Source organism: Chelonoidis abingdonii, chromosome 2, assembly GCF_003597395.2.
Source record: "Chelonoidis abingdonii isolate Lonesome George chromosome 2, CheloAbing_2.0, whole genome shotgun sequence".
In the NCBI taxonomy this organism is placed as follows: domain Eukaryota; kingdom Metazoa; phylum Chordata; order Testudines; family Testudinidae; genus Chelonoidis; species Chelonoidis abingdonii.
Window position 1 is genome coordinate 197,882,506 of NC_133770.1, and position 17,593 is coordinate 197,900,098.

At 49.6% G+C, this 17,593-nt stretch overlaps 1 protein-coding gene across 1 annotated transcript in view; it reads left to right on the forward strand.

Annotated features, from left to right (window-relative positions):
* The first annotated feature begins 1,079 nt into the window (after positions 1-1,079).
* The window catches only part of FBXO15 (F-box protein 15), a 61,558-nt gene continuing 45,044 nt past the window's right edge, over positions 1,080-17,593 (forward strand). Inside the window, exon 1 of the mRNA XM_032771690.2 lies at positions 1,080-1,181. The gene's annotated coding sequence lies outside the window, so the exon portion shown is untranslated. The remainder of the gene's footprint in view (positions 1,182-17,593) is intronic.

The window sequence follows — 17,593 nt, forward strand, 5'->3', positions numbered from 1 at the left end:
ATGCTACACTGAGCGCAATCAACTGGATAGCCCCCGGTCTGCTGCTGGGCTTCTGTCTGCATTCGCTCCTACAGCTACCTAGGCTAATGAAAGGATTTTTGTTTAAGATTTGATTATATAGTTTAGGCTAAAGGTTTTAAAGAATGGCAAGCGTACCTCACCCCCTTCCCACTCCCCTTCCAAACTCCCTCTCGAAACTCCCTGTTAGTGGCCCCTGGTTTGGTGCAGCAACCTCTGCAAACAAGCTTTCAGTGATGAAAATGGCAAAAACGAGTCAACCATTATGAATCCTATAGTCTTCTTTCCAAAAATCTATCCATTGCACCAAATCTGCTCCAAAGGGATAACAGGAAAGAGGGGGAAACTGGTATATTTCTAGAACAAAGTGAGGTGTTGTAGGGAGATGGAGCTGGGCTGTCCAGGTGTATGCAGGCAAATATGGGGTGCAGATGGGAAACTGGTTGTGCCTGCAGTGGAAAATGGAGGAGGAAATGAGAGAGCGTGCGCAGGGGAACATAGAGATGCCTGATGAGGCAGTGGGCATTTGGGGGAAGCAATGGTGGGAACACTGAACTCAGTTCTAGAGAAGACGGCTATAAATTAGGGGAATGCGCTTATCTTTATGTGCCCACTATGGGGGTGACACAATCCAGGGATGTTTTAGGGTGTGGTTGGGGGTGGACCCGCTCTGCCCTGGACTGCAACCCTGACAGCATGTGGGACTCATTACCAGATAGAACCCTAGACTGGGCCCTTCTCTGGGCTGAAATGTGTTGAGTGTGTGTGGGGCAGCGGAACCCCTGTAACCAGGATACGTGGAAGAGCCAGGCCCGTCAATGGGCTGCAGCCAGTAACTTCAGGGTGCGGAGGCCGCTGCCACCTCCTGGCCAACTCCAACGCCGCCCTCGCGCCGCGGGTGCCCGTGCAAGGCCAGGCAGAGGCAACACCACGCGGGCGGGCAGGCTTGTAGCCGGGCCGCTTGGAACGCTGGGCCGTTCGGGTTCCGGCGTCACTATGGCGACTGGACGCGGCTGGATCCTGCAGCAGCACAGCCTCGGGCTAGCTTGGGCAGCGGCTGCTCCCCAGCGCCGAGCGCCGCCCGCCCTCCCCAGCCGGAGCCCCCCGACCTCCGCGGCTCCTGCTCCAGGCCCGGACCGCGGCAGCTTGGCCGTGCGGCTCAGGTAACCGCTCTCCTTGCCTGCTGGCTCCCCTGGCCGAGCGGGACTCGAGGTCCAGGTGAACTGGGCGCAGAGCCGAGTCACGCGAGTCCCTCTGCCTCCTCCAGACGCTGTGTTTAATTGTGCTGTGGTGCCCATGCAGCCAGGCCCGCTCCCGATCTTCCCCCGGGCCGAGGTTGTTCGTGGGAGCTTTGACTCGGAACCCTAATGATGGCGTCCTCACTAGTGCGCCACGTGCAAGGGGAAGGAGAGCTGTAAAGTCTGCCGTGAGCGGCAGCTTGTAGATCTGCTTCACCTATGGGCAGAGCTTGGGAAAGTGTAGCCACTTTTTATTTCTCCCTGGTCAGGTCAGTGCCAGCCACTGGGGAGTGTGACCTGGTTGGAGTCCCTGTTCCCAGGGTTTGTCTGCTGCACTCAGCTGCTGCATAGTTTGGGCCCATAGCTGCAACTGCTTAGAAAACTTTCAGGGAAGTAAGTGCATGAGAGGGACTTCAGTAGGATGACAATGGAGAACAATCTCAAAAGGAGAACAATTCCCTTCTTATTTCTCCTCTCAGTCATTGTGACACTGACTGGACTGCTTCAGAGCCCTAATACGTTATGCGTTAGTCTTGCTGCCCATGTTGTACCTTGGGCTATTTTGAAACCAAAACTTCATCAGGGGTTAGGACACCAAAGGTCATTGAGAGAGAGGCAGAAGTGGTTAATCAATCTTTAGTGAAAAGGCTTTTTAGAAGGCAATAAAGGAAGAAACTAGATCTGGTATTTTTGGGTCTGGTAGTTTTAAGGTTTGTAAAACTAGGCCTAGAAGTGTGAAGTAGACTTGCTGGATCTTGTGGTTTCATCATGAATCTCTCAATATATGCTGTTTTCTTCAAGGTCCTAGCTCCTGGAGTCATGCAATTATGTAAATATTTCTAGTTTCCAGCCATAATTGGTGTGTAGAAAAGCTTGAAAACATTAACTTTAAAGACTCGAAAAAGAAGCAAATAAAGGTCTTCCATAATCCCCATCCAAAAGTAATTTTAAAAAATTGATGATTTAGGAAGGCCTAACGTGATTTTTTTGATTTCTTGGACTAGTAATACAAGCGAAGAAACTGTATTAGCAGCTGCTACTCACTGTTGGGAATCATTGTCTTTTTTTCATGTTAGTCAGTCAAAACTATCTTGGTTGGTACCAGTATCCGCAATAATTGAGTATCCAATCCTTGCAGGACTGGGCCTTAATATTGCAAGTCTCATTGACTCATAGACTTTAAGGTAAGAAGGGCCCATCGTGATCATCTAGTGATGACCTCCTGCACAAGTCAAGCCTCTTTTCTCATGTGTTTAAATCTTTCTGGAATATTCTCTCTCAAAGGTGGCATTTTTCATGTTTGTTCATGGCATAAAGATATTTTGTTTGTTTTTGGTTTGAAAGCTTGAGCAAAATTCTCACTCTTACTGTTGGAGGTTTTTAATTTAGAAGGGGTGTAAAGGACTAAGCAATGTGAAAGGCCAAGCAAATGGCAAAAAAGATATATTCACTTCACATAGAGAATGCATTGTTATTCCTGATTTAAATATGTATTTGATGTAATTCTCCTTCCTGGTTCCCAAAATTGCAGTTTTCTATTACAGGCAAATGTAGGTCCAAGAAAGCTGTCCACATGGAAAGCCACGGCGGTGTAATCAAACCATTTCTGAAGCAGGCTCAGGATGACTGCTGCTGGTCACATAAGTGTTGCTAAGGAACACCTCAGCTTCTCTGTGGTTGGGGCGCTATCTTAGGTGGGACCTTGTAGTCAAGGGAGGCTCCAGAAGAGGCATTTGTAGTTTCATTTTAAATTGATGAGTAAGAAAGGGAGTAAAGTACATTCTAAGGTTGTATATAAATAATATGAAGTGAGGAAGGGACTGTAAGGTTATGTCCAATTAGTCCAATTAATTTATATTGCAAAAACAGAAGAGGATCTGGGTCGGGTAAGGGTACGGGGTAGGACTTTAAACTTTTCTGGCCCTGGAAGACCTTATTTCAGGTCTAGGTGGTGAGAACTTTGGATGGAATACCTCTAAGGGAAAACCCAGGGTGTTGTAGGACGTGGTACTGGTAATTTAGTAGGTGATACTTGAGAGAGAGTTGCCTTTGAACAAAAGGCGTCAGAAGTGGTTACTTGGTTGCTAGAGGTGCGATTCTTGGATGTGATATAAAACTGAAGTCGTGCCCTCTTATTGCATCAGAAATTCAACATGGAAAACAGCCCAGTTTTAACTGTGGTGCCCACCCCATGGTCCTCCTCCACTGTTTCATTATCTATTCCTCCCCTGCCTTTTCCACTTCCACTTTAAGCATATACAATTTTCCACACTGAAAACTACCCAAGTTTAATTGTGATGTCTCCAGGCTGCCTAGCCAGTTTAAATGCATACATGCAGGTTCTGTGCTGTAAATATAAAGATATTATGCCTCCCACATGATGAAACTGTTATACTGCATGTGACAGGAGCCTCAGGCAAGACCAGTTCAAACAAATTTGGCCCTCTCCTGCTAAACAAATAACAACTCAAAACCAAACAAACAAAATCACCACCACACCATGAGGTACTTCCAAAAAGGTAACTTAATAAAGGCCTTTGTCTGCCAGGCTTGAGATCTGATGAGTGACTTTCTCCCTCCACCTGTCCAGACTCTTATGCCACAGAAGTTGCATAGGTTTGAGTCACAGGGGTTGAAAAAAAATAGAATACATACTGTGTTCAGAACTTGTGCCTGTGTTTGTGGAGAGAGCTGAGATTAGAGCAGATGGAGGTTTCCTGTTAAACTAGGGTGACCAGATGTCCCGATTTTATAGGGACAGTCCTGATTTTTGGGTCTTTTTCTTATATAGGCTCCTATTACCCCTCCCACCCCCATCTCGATTTTTCACATTTGCTGTCTGGTCACCCTATGTTAATCAGAAATTGTGGAAAACGCTACAAGTTTGACAGAATTATTTGAACCAGCCATGATCTCTTGTGTTATACTGTGGACTTTGCAATCTACTTTTGGTCAGTTTAGCACTATTTTATTTATTTATTTCTTCCCTACACCCAAGATAAAAAGGGTTACGGTTATGGTTTAGTGGCTAGCCTAACATTTTACTTTTTTTTTTTTTTTTTTTCTTTTCTTCTAACTTTAAGTAGTAAACTGTCTAGTCTCCCACACTAGTAAAGATACATAGTCTATAGCTATTTGTGATAAATAATTAAGTATTACATATATAGTAAATCAGGACCATAACTGAGAAGGAGTCAAACAAAAGGCCCATCATAGCCCAATATACTCTGTCTGCCAACCAGGGCGCGTAGCCAGAAAAGGCCATCTCCACACCACAAGAAGAAAAATAACACAAGTCGCCACACAGATGGCCTAGCAATGATGACAACGCAGTGAGTGACACAACTATCCTGAGATCTCAGTCACCAGCTATCCCACGCTTCTGCGCAGGCGAGAGGCACGGCATCACCATCCTCCTTCCGCTTCTTGCCATAAACAGTGATACTGACTCCGAGGAATATGTTTTTTTCTAAGTAGTCCTATAAGTCCACCTGAATCCTCTATTCACCATCTATCGGCTGGATTACCGACAATCAAGCACTCATCTAACTAAAGCGGAGTTTCCATCATGGCCTGTATCTATATCGTCGCTGTGATTGAAATAATTAGAGACACTATTTCCCTCATCTATATCACCGCTTCTGACAAATACATGCGTATGCCTATTCCATTCACAGATTGTACTGTAGAGCGCGTCAGGGAAAGATAATATCTCTCCGTTTTTACGTTAGAAATGCTCATAAGTCCACTAAGAGAGTCATCGATTGCTAACACTCTGTTGAGAAGTTTGCCTATGTGGCGCTGAGTGAGGGGTAATACACACATGACAGCGTGGCGAAGTCGAGAGCTCTACATCAGTCTGAAGTGTATAGCGCACCGTAGAGAGAGCGCGAGTTACAGCGCTGCACAGACGCTGCAATACGTCACTAATCTCGTTTACGCACATGACGAACGCGCGAGCGCTCAGCGCTGCACACCTACGTGTCCGCCCTCTGCTTGCGGAGTGACGCTCGCTGTGACTACCGCGCTATCGGCCGTCTATGTGCACGGGATAGCGAGCGTCGCGAGCGAGCTGCTCAAGTTGCATGCGCCTGTCGGTCATTCAAGGTGTGGACACTCACCGCGCGAATTGCTCCAGGGTTTGAAGGTATCCCCAGCATACCTTTTAAGCTCCTCTGTCATTGTCTCGCACGTCCACTGCCCTGGGCAGACCATGGAGGAGGAGGGAGGGTTGAGAGGAAACCCGAGAGGAGGTACTGGGTTTGTGACTCCAGGAGTCATCCAGCCAGGAAAAGCTAAGCCGTCTACGCAGCGCTGGGAATTGGAGTAGGAACAGTCAGAGAAGCCGTTACTGGTGAAGACAGCTTTTTATAATGGATCAAATGTTTTGGAGCGAGGGGCTAATGGCTGCCTGCAGACATGACTACATGTGATAGCCATTGATTTCCCTGTAGCTGCTCTTTGCTTCCACAATCACAGAACCACCATGGCTTCCCAGAGAGCAACCCCCACCCCACCACTTCCCAGGTGAGCTGCGTGTGACAGATGGCTCTGAAGTACTTTCTGATGGCACTGATGTGGTGTAGGTTCAAGTGTTAGTTCCCTGTAGCTGCCTCTTTGCTTCACAAGTCACAGAAACCATGGCTCACAGAGTGAAACCCCCCACGCCCCTCCTCAGTGTGAGCCACAGTGGGCACCCCCCTTCCCCTGTGAGCCGCGTGTGTGGAAATCGCCTCTCTATCTGCAGCTGCGGCCTCTTGTGCTATATCTCTCTCAACAACAGATGCTACAAAAACTCTTAAAAACAATGCAGGCTCTGTATTAACAGTTTATCTCTCTGTGTTTTTTTAAAGTGACCTTGAATACTGCTCCATCAGTGCAGACTTCTGAAAGACTGCAAAGCTTAAGAAAAAAACCAAGGAAGACTAAGAAGAGATGGTGAAAGCAGTTATGAATCTGTATTCCACAGAAAATAAAAAGTTGCAAGACTGGAGGGATAAGGAAACCATGAAAAAGGAACAGGCTGCCAAGATAAAGGAGAAGGCTGCCAAGAGAAAGGAATTGACTATACCAGAGAGAAGCCGCAGGGATGAGAAGAAAGCACAGATCGGCAGGGATGACTTAAAAAAGCCTCTCATTTCTTTCATGTATTATTTACTTTCCATAACTATATGAATAATAAAATTATATACATTGCATCATATATGATGTTGATTGGTTATTAATGACTGCTGTTTCGCATGTGTGGGTCCCCGCCACTCCCCGGGGTGTGCACATGTGTTGGTTCCAGCTGCTCCCTGCAGGGGTTAATGCCCTGGAAACTGCAGGGCAGCAGCAGGGGGCTGGCTGACATGGGGGGCTGACTGGAGGTAGGGTCTGGCTGCAGGCAGGGCAAGGGATGTGGGGCTGGTTGGAGACAAGGGGTGTGGGGCGGGCTGGCTTCAGGCAGTGGGGTGCAGCAGGGGTTTGACTGGAAACAGGGCAGGCAGTGGGTGCGGTGCTGGGCAGAGTGCGCAGAGCTGGTGCGGGTGAGCAGTGTGGGGGGGGGTGGCTGCTTTGGGCAGGGCTGCAGGGGGTGTTGGCAGGGTTGGCTGGAGACAGACAGGGTGTTTGGCAGAGTGGCTTGGGTATGGGGTGCAGAGCTGGCTGCAGGCAGGGGGGCGGACTGGTGTGGGCAGGTCATGGGGTGCAGCAGAGGCAGCTGGAACCCCAGCCCTTTAAGTAGCCCCAAACCTTCTACTCGGGACCTTTTAAATAGCCGCGGGAGCGCTGGGAATGCAAGAGGAGCGGGCTCCGGCGGCTATTTGAAGGACGGGTGGAAGAGCAGCTGGAGCCCTAGGACTTTTAAATACCCCCTCACTGCCCCAGGGCTCGGGGGGGGCTATTTAAAGGCCCAGAGCTCAACCGGGGTCGCGTGGCTTGCCGTGCTCTGGCCGGAGCTCCGGCCGGGCTCCAGCGGCTGCGCCGCGCTCCGCCGGCTCTCAGCCGGGGGGCTCAGCTGGGAGAGCAGAGTCGCGGGCTTGCCGGCGCCGGCGGAGAGCGCAAGCCCTGCGACTCCGCTCTCCTCGCGTGGAGCCACGGTCAGAGCGCGGCAAGCCCGCGACTCGCAATCCGGCTGGAGCTCCGCGCAGAGCGTGGCAAGCTCCGCGACTCCGTCTCCGGCGGAGCGCGAACAAGCCCTGCCGCCCACTCTCATGGCTGGCGCCCCGCGGAGCGCCGAAGCCTGCCGCCGCGGGCTCTACTCTGGGAGAGCGGGGCATGCCGCCTTGCGCCGGCGCTTCACTCAAGGAGCGGACCATGGAGCAGACCGCAGCGGATGGGTAAGTTTAAAAAAAAAAATTAAAAATGTTGCCTCTTAGGCGCGGGGTCCGATTCCTACGCAGCAGGGTTTTGGAAAGGAGCGGAGCTTGGGGGGGGGGGTTGGTGGGGGGGAGGGGCTGGAAGGTTATGACCGGACCTCATGCCGTCCCTTACAAACACAACCACACGCACAAATTGGGACGAGGTGCTCTGTGGGATAGCTGCCCACAATGCACCACTCATAACAGCGCTGCAACTGGTGCAAGTGTGGACACGCTGCAGCGCTGGTCGCTGTCAGAGTGGACACACTGCAGCGCTGGCCGTACATAGCTGTACGAGCACAGCTGTAACTACCAGCGTTGCAGAACTGCCAGTGTAGCCACAGCCTAACACTTCCTTATTTACTTTCTCCTTTTCCAATTCCAATATATCTTTTTTGAGATGGGACCACATCTGCATGGAGTATTCAGGTTGTGAGCGTACCATGGATTTATGTAGAGGCGATATGATATTTTCTGTCTTATCTATCCCTTTCTTAATGATTCCCAACACTGTGTTCACTTTTTTGACTGCTGCTGCACATTGAGTGGATGTTTTCAGAGAACTAGCCACAGTTACTTTAAGATCTCTTTCTTGAGTGGCAGGGAACAGCTAATTTAGACCCCATTCTTTTATATGTATAGTTGGGATTATGTTTTCCAACGTGCATTACTTTGCATTTATCACCGTTGAACTTCATCTGCCATTTTGTTACCCAGTCACCCAGTTTTGAGAGATCTTTTGGTAGCTCTTTGCAGTCTGCCTGGGACCATCTGCAAATTTTGCCACCTCACTGTTTACCCCTTTTTCCAGATCATTTATGAATATATTGAATAGGACTGGAACCAGTACAGACTCCTGACCACTTGTTCCTACCCATTGTTTCCTATCTTTTAACCAGTTACCAGTCCATGAGAGGACCTTCCCTCTTATCCCACGACAGCTTATTTTGCTTAAGAGCCTTTGGTGAGGGACCTTGTCAAAGGCTTTCTGAAAATCTAAGTACTCTGTATCCACTGGGTCCCCCTTGTCTACATGCTTGTTGACTGCCCTCAAAGAATTCTAGTAGATTGGTGAGGGATGATTTCCCTTTACAAATACCATGTTGACTCTTCCCCAACAAATTATGTTCATCTATGTGTCTGACAATTTTGTTCTTTACTATAGTTTCAACCAGTTTGCCCAGTACAGAAGTCAGGCTTACTGGCTGACTGGTTGTTTAGCAGGCTTCCTGCTTCTGATGTACTTAATTTTTTTTTTTTTTTTTTTTGCTATTTTTGAGTCTTTGGCTAGCTGTTCTTCAAATTCTTTTTTGGCCTTGCTAAGTAGTTGAGTACTTAATGTTATTAAGTTACATTCCTAAATAGCTAAGGGTATGTCTACACTAGGAAATTAGGTCAAATTTATAGAAGTCGCTCTTTAGAAAGCAATTTTATACAGTCGATCGTGTATGTCCCCACTAAGCTCAGTAGGTCGGTGGAGTGTATCCTCAATATTGTGGCTAGCATCAACTCACGGAGTGGTGCGCTGTGGATAGCTATCCCACAGTTCACACAGTCTCTGCGACCCATTGGAATTCTGGGTTAAGCTCCCAAGGCCTGATGGGGCAAAAACATTGTCACGGGCCCTGGCAATTCGGACATCATGGTGGTAATGGGGCAGGTTCATGCTGTGGAATGCTGATTCTGGGCCTGGGAAACAAGCACAGACTGTTGGGACTGCATAGTATTGCAGGTCTGGGATGATTCCCAGTGGCTGAGAAACTTTCGCATGCGTAAGGGCACTTTCATGGAACTTTGTGACTTGCTTTCCTCTGCCCTGAAGCGCAAGAATACCAAGATGAGAGCAGTCCTCACAGTTGAGAAGCGAGTGGCGATAGCCCTCTGGAAGCTTGCAACGCCAGACAGCTACCAGTCAGTCAGGAATCAATTTGGAGTGGGTAAATCTACTGTGGAGGCTGCTGTGATCCAAATAACCAACATAAGCAAAGACTTGCTGATATCCAGGGTAGAGACTCTGGGAAATGTGCAGGTCATAGTGGATGGCTTTGCTGCAATGGGATTCCATATTTGTGGTGGGGCGATAGACGGAACTCATATTCCTATTTTGGGACCAGACCACCTTGGCAGCCAGTACATAAACTGCAAGGGGTACTTTTCATTGGTGCTGCAAGCACTGGTGGATCACAAGGAACATTTCACCGACATCAGTGTGGGATGGCCGGGAAAGGTACAAGACACTCGCATCTTCAGGAATTCTGTTCTGTTTGAACAGCTGCAGGAAGGGACTTACATCCCAGACCAGAAAATAACTGTTGGCGATGTTGAAATGCCTATAGTTATCCTTGGGGACCCAGCCTACCCTTTAATGCCATGGCTCATGAAGCCATACACAGGCATCCTGGACAGTAGTAAGGAGATGTTCAACTATAGGCTAAGCAAGTGCACATTCTACCATCATTCTGCATTTGGATGTTTAAAAGCTTGCTGGCACAGTTTACTGACTCGGTTAGACCTCAGCAAAACCAATATTCCAGTTGTTGTTGCCACTTGCTATGTGCTACACAATATCTGTGAGAGCAAGGGGGAGACGTTTATGGCGGGGTGGGAGGTTGAGGCAAATTGCCTGGCCGCTGATTACGCTCAACCAGACACCAGGGCGATTAGAAGAGCGCAGCAGGGCACGCTGCGCATCAGAGAAGCTTTGAAAATCAGTTTAATGACTGGCCAGGCTACGGTGTGATAGTTCTGTTTCTCCTTGATGAAAACCCGCCCCCTAGCTTCACTCTACTTCCCTGTAAGCCAACCGCCCTCCCTGCTTTGCTCGCCGCTTGTAGAGGCAATAAAGTCATTATTGTTTCAAAATCATGCATTCTTTATTAATTCATCACACAAATAGGGAAATAACTGCCAAGGTAGCCTGGGAGGGGTGAGGGAGGAGAGTCGCACTGAGCGGGGTGGTGGATGAGGGGAGGAGGGAAGGACAAGGCCACACTGCACTTCAAAACTTATTGAATGCCAGCCTTTTGTTGCTTGGGCAGTCCTCTGGGGTGGAGTGGTTGGAGGTCTGGAGGCCCCCCCCCGCCACGTTCTTGGGCATCTGGGTGAGGATATGGAACTTGGGGAGGAGGGCAGGCGGTTACACAGAGGCAGCAGCTGCGGTCTGTGCTCCTGCTGCCTTTCCTGCAGCTTCACCAGATGCTGGAGCATATCAGTGTGATTTCCCCAGTAGCTTCAGCATTGCATCCTGCCTCTGCTCATCGCACTGCTGCCATCTCTCATCTTGCTCCCACCATCTCTCATCTCATTTGTCCCTCCTGTCCTGGCATTCGTTTTGTGCATTCCTGGACTCTGACATTGTTTGCCTCCATGCAATCTTTCAGTGTGGGAGGACTGCATGAGCTCAGAAAACATTTCATTGTGAGTGCATTTTTTTTGCCTTCTTATCTGCTCTGGCCTCTGGGACAGAGATGATGGGAGTACTGTTGAAACATCTGTAGTTGCGGGAGGAAAAAAGGGAGAGTAGTATTCAAAAAGACACATTTTAGAGAACAATGGGTAGACTCTTTCACAGTGAACCAAGCTGTTAACATTACATAGCACGTGCTTTCAGTACAAGGTCGCATTTTGCCTCTTATGTTGTGGGTCTGCCGGTTTGTGTGAGATTACACATGCAGGGCGAGGGAACAGAATTCAGCTTGCAGGAATGCTAAGCCAGGGTAAGCCACTGTCTTTCAGCTTCTTCAACCTTCATAATATGTGGGAATGGTTTCAAACAACAGCGCCCTCCTTTCCCATACCAAGCACTCATTGGATTGGCCATTTAAAAGGAGGGGCTGTCCTGGCTGCGAATGCATCCCAAGTCTTCAGGGCAAATTAATCATTAAACATGCATGCTTTTATATATGCATTATGTATACAAAGGTACACTCAGCAGAGGTGCCTTCTCTGGCTTCATGGTCCATGAGCCTGCCTTGGGAGGGTTGGGAGGGTATTGGCTCCAGGGTGACAAACAGGTCCTGGGTGTCAGGGAGCATGCTGTATGCTATCCTCATCCTCCTCCACCTCCTCATCTTCCTCGTCCCCAAAATCCTCATCCCTGATGCATGAGACTCCCCCCTTGCAGATGTCCACAGAAAGGGGTGGGGTAGTGGAAGGCCCACCCCCTAGAATTGCATGCAGCTCATCATAGAAGCAGCATGTCTGGGGCTCTGACCTGGAGAAGCTGTTTGCCTCTTTGGTTTTTTGGTAAGCTTGCCTGAACTCCTTAATTTTCATGCTGCACTGTTGCGGGTTCCTGTTGTAGCCTCTGACCATCACGCCCTTAGAGATTTTTTTCAAATTGTCATAAACAGATAGCTAAGGGGTAATGTTTCTTTTACCTGTAAAGGGTTAACAAAGGGAACCAAACACCTGACCAGAGGACCAATCAGGAAGCCGGATTTTTCAAAGCTCAGGGAGGGAATTTTTGGGTGTGTGTCCTTTGTCTGTGTCTCTGTGCTCTCTCGGCTCTGAGAGTGATCTTTCTATATTCAGCTTTCTAATCTTCTTTCCCAGTTGTAAGACAGGTATAAGAATATAGGTTTTTATATTGTTTTGTATTTACGTGTGTTGTAGTTTGCGGAATGTTTTAATTGTATTACTTTTTAAATAAGCTGTTTATTCATTTTGTTTTCTTTTAAGCCAATGACCTGTATATTTGTCACTTGATACAGAGACCATTTTTATTCTTTACTTTCTTTTTATATGAAGCTTCTTTTAAACTTGTTGGATTTTTTCTTAGTTGGGCTCAAGGAATTGATCACAGGAATTGTGGAGGAAGAAGATGGGGGGAAGAGAAATTCTTTGTGTAGAGTTACAAAGCTTGCATTGCAGGGACTCTGAGGGAGGTGTGAGAGAAACTTGATCTCTCTGTGTGAAACACAGTGATTTCCTAGTGTACCCAGGCGGGAAAATCTTGGGAGGAGGTAAGAAGGGAAGGGAGTGGGGTAGTCCTTGTTGTGAGACTTGGGGGTCCCCCAGGGAAGGTTTTGGGGAGACCAGAGTGAGCCAGACACTGGAATTTTTGGCTGGTGGCAGCGCTATCAGTTCCAAGCTGGTAATTAAGCTTGGAGGGTTCATGCAGGCACCCACATTTTGGACACTAAGGTTCAGAATTGGGACTTATGCTTATGACACAAATATTTTGGCATTTCTTCTTTTGGAATGGAGTTCGGATAGCACGGATTCATCTCTCTAAACAGCAGTCAGATCCATTACCTCCCATTCGGTCCATGCTGGAGCTCTTTTACGATTCTGGGACTGCATGGTCACCTGTGCTGATCAGCTCGCCACACTGGACAAACAGGAAATGAAATTCAAATGTTTCCGGGCTTTTCCTGTCTACCTGGCCAGTGCATCTGAGTTGAGAGTGCTGTCCAGAGTGTCACAATGGAGCACTCTGGGATAGCTCCTGGAGGCCAATATTGTCGAATTGCGTTCACACCACCCCAAATTCGACCCGGCAATGTCGATTTCAGTGCTAATCCCCTCGGTGGGGAGGAGTACAGAAATTGACTTTAAGAGTCCTTTAAGTCGACAAAAATGGCTTCGTTGTGTGGACGGGTGCAGGGTTAAATCGATCTAACACTGCAAAATTCGACCTAAACTCGTAGTGTAGACCAGGGCTCAGAGGCATAGTGGAGGCAAGAGATCCAGAAGGGGGAGTAGGGGAGACTACCTATGCCAAAGCTCTGGGAATAAATTCTAGTAGTCAGAAAAAGTGAACTTTTTACTTCCTGTATCACTACTTATGACATTTCAGCTGGTCGGAGTGAAAGAATGACAGCAGAGGCAAATGTTTGAGTGACAGTTGTCAGGATGCTTAATATTAAACAAGACTTAAAGTCAATGGGACTTCTTAAAAAAATGAAATACTAAAACTTCACTGAACTTGTTATGCAGCAGTAAAGTTGCACAGTTAACGTTACGAAGTCTGGATGTGTAAATCGTAACTAGATACAATTCTATTAAATTGTTATTTATTTCTTCGGTATTGTGTTTTTGAAAGTGTTATTTGCTGAAATATTTGGGACAAGCTCTCTTCTTTCTGTTTGGCCTGTTACGTGCCTGAGTGCTCTGCAAGGACGAGGCCCACACACACACAGTGAGTTATTTGGCTTTAATGAAGGTAACGTCCCCCGCAACGGGGACTCCAAGCATTGCTGTCACAGAGATGGGGAGTGAAGTCCAAAGCAACATATACCCTGCAGCACTTATAGCATTATGCTAATACCATGCAATGCAGCTTATGCCTATGCAATTCGGGGTTTTCCATCAGCCATGGCCGCCCCCCTTGGACTGCGGCCAGGGGCTTTCTGCACTTCCCCATACACACAGGGGCTTCCCACGCTAGGCGGTTCTAACCAGCTACAAGCAAAGTAAACTGGTATGCGGCATCCGCTAATAACCTGTTCTTGAGAAGGCGATAAGCCCTAGCTAGGCCGTAACAAACTCTTCTGTGGTTCCTTACATTCCTCCCCTCGCCTTCTCAAACGACGGCGGCATACACGGTGGCGTAAACCGACTCAGACGACCCCGAGGGGATAGAAGTAGGGCCTGGAAAACAGCACCGTCGGCCACACAGGCCACAGAAGCTAAGCAAGCCGCAACACACATAAAGGCCCAAAAAACCCAGGAGGCCAACACACAGGCCCTGGAGAAGATGTGCAGTCCAACCATGGAGGGAGGTGAGCCAGGACCAAAGCCAAAAATCTCCCTGTTGCTGGCCGATGCCTTCCGCTAGGTGGCGCAGATCCTTCAATGTTGCCTCTATGGAGCTCTCTGCATCTGTAACACTAAAACAGCACATACCAGCAAAATCCTGGCAAGAGTGGCCATGCCGCAATAACAAATAATCAATGGCTAAACGATTTTGCAACATGCCCTGGAGTACCTCGCCCAATTCTTGGGTAAGCAAGGCAAGAACAGTAGAGGTTAAATTAATGGCCTTGGCAACTGTACACACAAGGTGGGCTACCGCATGGTAATTATGTGCAACCATGCCGGGGATGCCCACCAGGGAGAACATGAGGGCTGCCACCTTCCCTTCCGAATACAGGGTCACCTCAGCTTTGCAGGTAGAATCTAAGGGAATGGTGTCCCGTTGGTGGCGGGCACGGCTTATGGGGGGGGGGCAGCAGCATCAAGGGGGTCACTCGGCCTATCATGCAAGGGCCCCCCGCACTATTGGTGGGAACATAAGTATATGCAATTCTCCCACAAAGCAAAAACCACCCGATAGGTAATTTTGAGTGCCCGCGAGCAAAACTCACATCCATCGTAGTTTGGCAACTTAACTCTTGATTACTATGATCAACAATATTACTACTAGCATTTCTAAAATAAACACACGTCTCTGCAGGGGTAACATTGGCCAGGCGAAAGGAATACATGGTTGCATCCATTTTAGTCTGCCAGGCTACTCCCAGGGCATACAAATCCAGATAATTCATGCGCTTAGGGCTTGTAAACAACAATGAAGCCTTCTTCAGCGATTCGGGGGTGGCGCTAACTCCAATAAAACAGGTTTCCATAAGAGCGCCTATCGCATACACCCTGGGGAGACAAAAATATGTTGTATTAACAGCAGTTTGGGCCAATGCCACCCACGCATTATCGGGGCGGGACAGCCTCCCAAGCCAGCCCACCTTTCACAAGGAGTGTCGTGAAAGTCATGAGAGCGAGGCCATACGCAGGTAGTCTTCCCCTTCCGGTAGCACATAGGCCCAGCCTTCCCCCGTGGCCAAAATGATGGCCACCCGGGGTTCTTGCAGTGGTAGAGTCCACCAGACGCTTGCCAATACATGCCATTCTGCCTCACCGGGGTCACGATTCATCAAACCTGCTGGAGGTAAGGAAACAAGTTTACAGAGAGCCTCCCCTCGCTCCCATTGCAGTCCCCCGTCACTTGTATTAGTGCAGGAAAGGAGGGCCAGGGAACGATCTGAGCTCAGCCAGTATGGAGGATAAAACCAGGAACCCTCCTTAACTGGAAGGACACAAAACAAACAAGTGGGCTCGCACCACAGTTGTGCCTGGGCGGCTCACGGGGACACGGTCTGCCCCGCAGGTACGGTGGTGGTGTGAGATGCATGCTCTGCGCGACTCCGGTCTGAATTTGGGCGAGGTCCTCCCTTACCCAGCGCCCTAGGAGGATGGGCGTGCGTACCACTACTGGCATAGGGCCAGCGATATGCTCGGTGTCCTGCAACGCCCATACCACCGCCAGGATTTGTTTCTCCAGAGGGGTGTAGCCACTCTCCACCCCATTCAAAGCTCGGGACCAAAAGCCGATGGGTTCTTTTTGCTGCCACCCTACCGGCTGCCAGAGTCCCCAGGACACCACATCTGCCACTGTAGTGACCTCCAGCTCGAATGGGACTCCTGGCTGTGGAGCACGGAGGCGAGTGTGCGTAAGTAAGACGTCCTTGCACAACTCAAAGGCAGTCTGATGACCACGTGTCCACTGCCAGGTCGCCGCTTTCAGCACTAAGGTTTGTAATGGCTGCATAAGAAAAGCAAGATGGGGAATGAATGCGCGCCAAAACCCAAGCAAACCAAGGAACGCCTGTAACTCTCTTTTGGTTTGGTTTGGGGTGTGGGATAGCGTTGTACGGTTTGGCGCACCTTCTGAGGGATCTGTTGTTCTGGTCCTGCCCACAGAATGCCTAAAAACACTACAGTTTGGGCGGGCCCCTGTATCTTTTGGTGGTTGATCGTCCAGCCCCGCGCTTCCAAGCCCTCCACTGCAGCATGCAGCGCATCCGCTACCACCTCTTGGGAGGGACCGGATACCATAACATCATCAATGTAATGATAGTGGTGGGTCTGGGGTGGCCACTGTATCCGGGCCAAACTGGCGCTGACCAACTGGTGGCATATGGTCGGGGAGTGTTTCCAACCCTGCGGCAGCACACAAAAGGTATACTGGCGTGCTTGCCGTGAGAACGCAAATTGTTCTTGGCTACTTGGGGCAATAGCTATAGAAAAGAAGGCATTCGCCAAATCTAATACGGCGTGCCACGGTTGGGCCGCGGCTGCGATATGTTCGACCAAGGTGACCATGTCTGGTATGACCGCCATCAGCGGGGGCGTCACTTTGTTCAGCTCCTGGTAATTGACTGTCATGCGCCACGTTCCATCCGGCTTCCGCACAGGCCAGATGGGACTGTTATAGGGGCTCAGGGTGGGCCGGATAACCTTGGCTTCTAGCAGCGCATTAATTGTTTGGGTGATTTCCTCCTCCCCCGGTAGGCGGTACTGCTTTCTGGACACTACGGCCGTTGGGAGAGGCAGTACTACAGGTTCCCAACGTGGGGCGCCTCGCAGGATCATTAACGTCCGTACCTCCCGCGCCTGTTCCGCGCTTACATACCGGGGGTGGCCGAATGCAAACAGGCCATACTGCGTGTCCACTGAACGCCCCCAAAGAACGTCGATGCCCAGGATGTACTCCCCGATGGCCGCCACCAGGACTGTGGCTTGGAACGGAGGAGCTTTCCCCAGAGTCAAGGTAACCGTAACCTCATACGCCGGGGTCTCAGCTCCGCCTAGGCCTTTCACCAGGGTGGCTCGGCCTTGGGTTTGTGCGGAATGCAGAATCGTGACTTCAGCCCCGGTATCCAGGAGCGCCAGAACCTGTTGGACGCCTCCCCTGGGCCAGTGGATCCCTAAGGGTACATAGGGGCGTTGGTCCCCCGCCTCCCTTCCGTAGGTGGCTGCAGCCACGCACAGAGCGGAGGACCCGCCACACCCTCAGTAGGGACGGGGCAGCTGCCACTCTGCGGGTGGAGCGGAAGGCTCCGCTGGCTTGTTTGGCTCCACACCCCTCTCCCCCTCAGGTCCTGCGCTCTGCTTGGAGGCAGGCAGTTGCACCCATCGCTTGTACAGGTCGGCCGTGGGCTTCCCATCTATTTCCTCTCGGGGGACTCCCATCTCCAAGAGGTCGGACCACAAGAC